The sequence below is a fragment of the Tarenaya hassleriana genome, unplaced genomic scaffold (genome assembly GCF_000463585.1).
Source record: "Tarenaya hassleriana unplaced genomic scaffold, ASM46358v1 Cleome45, whole genome shotgun sequence".
NCBI lineage: Eukaryota > Viridiplantae > Streptophyta > Magnoliopsida > Brassicales > Cleomaceae > Tarenaya > Tarenaya hassleriana.
Genome location: NW_010967219.1, coordinates 58,362 through 61,360, shown reverse-complemented (window position 1 = coordinate 61,360; position 2,999 = coordinate 58,362). Strand labels below are relative to the sequence as shown.

At 37.1% G+C, this 2,999-nt stretch overlaps 1 long non-coding RNA gene across 1 annotated transcript; it reads left to right on the top strand.

Annotated features, from left to right (window-relative positions):
• The first annotated feature begins 279 nt into the window (after positions 1-279).
• On the top strand, positions 280-1,137 carry LOC104825362. Its single transcript, XR_773611.1, has 3 exons — positions 280-360; positions 444-543; positions 642-1,137. It is a non-coding gene; the product is annotated as an uncharacterized LOC104825362 (long non-coding RNA).
• Positions 1,138-2,999: the final 1,862 nt, after the last annotated feature.

The window sequence follows — 2,999 nt, the reverse complement described above, 5'->3', positions numbered from 1 at the left end:
ATTTTTTTTTTTTAGGTGGATGTACCCGTTTGAAAGATTTATGTACCATTTGAAGAAAAATGCAAAACAAAAAGCCTTTGTTGAAGGATCAATTGCTGAACAGTATATCAATGAGGAAATATCATTCTTTACCTCATATTATTTTGAAGATAATGTGGCAACAAAAAGCAGAAGTATAAGAAAATCATCCCATTGCGATGATGGTCCTAGTTATCCGACGAATGCAAATATTCCCCATATATTTGACAGAAAAGGAAGATGTGGTGGTAAGGCCAGCGATGCCTACTTATCTGAAAAAGACTATCATGTGGTACATACTTTTGTATTGTTGAATTGCGAAGAAGTACTACCTTTTGAAAGGTTCGTTTATACATTTAATTATTTATGGCGTACAATTTTTTTACATTAATTCATTTACAAGTTTTTTTCATTTTATTTTGCAGGATTTTTGATGAACAAGTATACAACATGTATGGTGACGTAAATGACGAGGAATTGACCAAAATTAAAGAAAAAGGGTTTGCTACATGGTTAAAAGAATATGTAAGAATTTTGCATCAAATTTCTTATTTAAACCAATTTTTAAGATCGATCAAGTATATATTGATATTTAAACAACCTATTTTTTCTTTGTTTTGCAGATTCGAACGTCACCAGAAGATCATCCATTGTGGTTGCATGAGCTAGTTCAAGGGCCCATTTGTCGTGTTACATGTTGGCCTATATTTTTTACCAGAGGCTACGTTTTCCACACACATGAACACGGACAACATCGTTCGACACATAATTTTGGTGTTTCTGTGAAAGGGTCAGAGTACTGTGCATCTGATAACGAACCCGATTTTTACGGACTACTGCAGCAGATTTTTGAACTCCAATATGCAGGTCATTTTGGACTCAAAGTGATGATGTTCAGGTGTGATTGGTTTGATCCTACACCCATGCGAGGGATCAGAGTCAACAAAACAGGTGTTTTTGACATATGTTACACACGTCGATACGGAAAATATGATCCTTTTATATTGGCTTCTCAAGCAGATCAAGTGTGTTACATCCCTTATCCGAAGAAAATTACAAGAAGGTCAGACATTGATTGGCGAGCCGTCGTGAAGATCAACCCCAGGGGAACTATTATTCAAGAAGAAAATGATGAACAAATCCCGCTTCAAGATGTCGATCAAGTCATTATTCAAATTGAAGACACGATTGAGGTTGGAAAGTTAATAGCCGAAGAAGGAGTAGTTGAAGAACTTGCAGACAATAATGACGAAGAGCAGGATAATACCGATGAGTCGGATGAAAAAACAACAGGAACTTCTGAATATGGTTCTTTTGATTAATAATAACTTTTTTTTTATGTATGAAATACCGATTTGTATTACAAATATTGTACTTGAAATCAAAATATTAGTTATCTTAAATTTTTTTCATTTTATTTTTTTTAATTATTGCATTATGTTGCGACCGACAATATCTGTCGCAACATTGTCACAAAATGTCGGCAATAATCTGCGTCTCCCAATTAATCAGTCGCAATGTCCACGTGTCTCCCCCTTTAATGACACAGCGACAGATTGCGACAGAATTAATCAGTCGCAATGTCCACGTGTCTCCCCCTTTAATGACACAGACACCGCCGCATCACCGCCGCCGCTCCTTCGCCGTCACCGAGGTAAGTTTCCAATTTTTTGCAGAAAAAATTTCCAATCGTTTCGATTTTTAAGTGATTTTGGTTCGGATTTAAGGTTGTGGGCGAATTATTTTAGGGTTTAGAGTAAATTTTCGGGTATAGGGTTTAATTTAGGGTTTATTTCGGTTTTAGGGTTTGTTTAGGGTTAATTTAGGGTTTAGGGTTTATTTAGGGTTTAGGGTTTGTTTAGGGTTAATTTAGGGTTTAGGATTTATTTAGGGTTTAGGGTTTGTTTAGGGTTAATTTAGGGTTTAGGGTTTATTTAGGGTTTAGGGTTTGTTTAGGGTTAATTTAGGGTTTAGGGTTTATTTAGGGTTTAGGGTTTGTTTAGGGTTTATTTAGGGTTTAGGGTTCATTTAGAGTTAATTTAGGGTTTAGGGTTTAGGGTTTAGGGATTAGGGTTTGTTTAGGGTTTAGTTAGGGTTAATTTAGGGTTTAGGGTTTATTTAGGGTTTAGGGTTTGTTTAGGGTTAATTTAGGGTTTAGGGTTTATTTAGGGTTTAGGGTGTAATTTGGGGTTTATTTTAGGATTTAGGGTTTAGGGTGAATTTAGGATTTAAGGGTTTAGGGTTTAGGGTTTATTTAGGGTTTACAGTTTATTTAGGGTTTATGGTTACTTTCACGGTTTAGGGTTATGTTTAGGGTTTTAGGGTTTATTTAGGGTTTAAAAACACGTCGCTAGATTTTAGGGTTTATTTAGGGTTTTAGATAGCTTTTTTAGTATTTAGGGTTTAGGGTTAGGGTTTACTGCTAGTTCACGGGTTTTCATGATTTTGTTTTGTTATATGTAACTTGTAGATGAGTCACTCCCATTCTAGTGGTCGTAGTGGTAGCGGGGTACGATCCCGAGGACGTGGGATCGGATCATCTAGATCACCATCTGTCCATCGGTATCAGGTGGTAGTCGATCCTCCTCGACTTGATGTACCTTTCACGGGTGCGGCTTCTCCCCAATCCGTGAATGAAGGTGCATCTAGTCATGGTGCATCGCTATCGGCATCGTTGCAGGAGATTCTAGCGTCTGCAGAACGTCGTCTCCGACCTCGTCTAGATCCGGATCGTTCCCCCGGTTCTATTTGGTATGTATTTTTATGCATATAATATATATTTATTTTAATTTCTTTTAAATTAATTTTACGAATTCGATTTTTACAGGTTTGGTCGTAATAACGACGTGATTTCATCCGTCGTTAGCATCTTTCAGTCGGACTTCAAAGGTCCGTGGCGGAGTTTCACCCGTGTCCCTCCATCTGATCTGCAGCGTTGGTTTGGAGCTTTTGCGGTAAGAATTTTGGCACATAGTTCAATT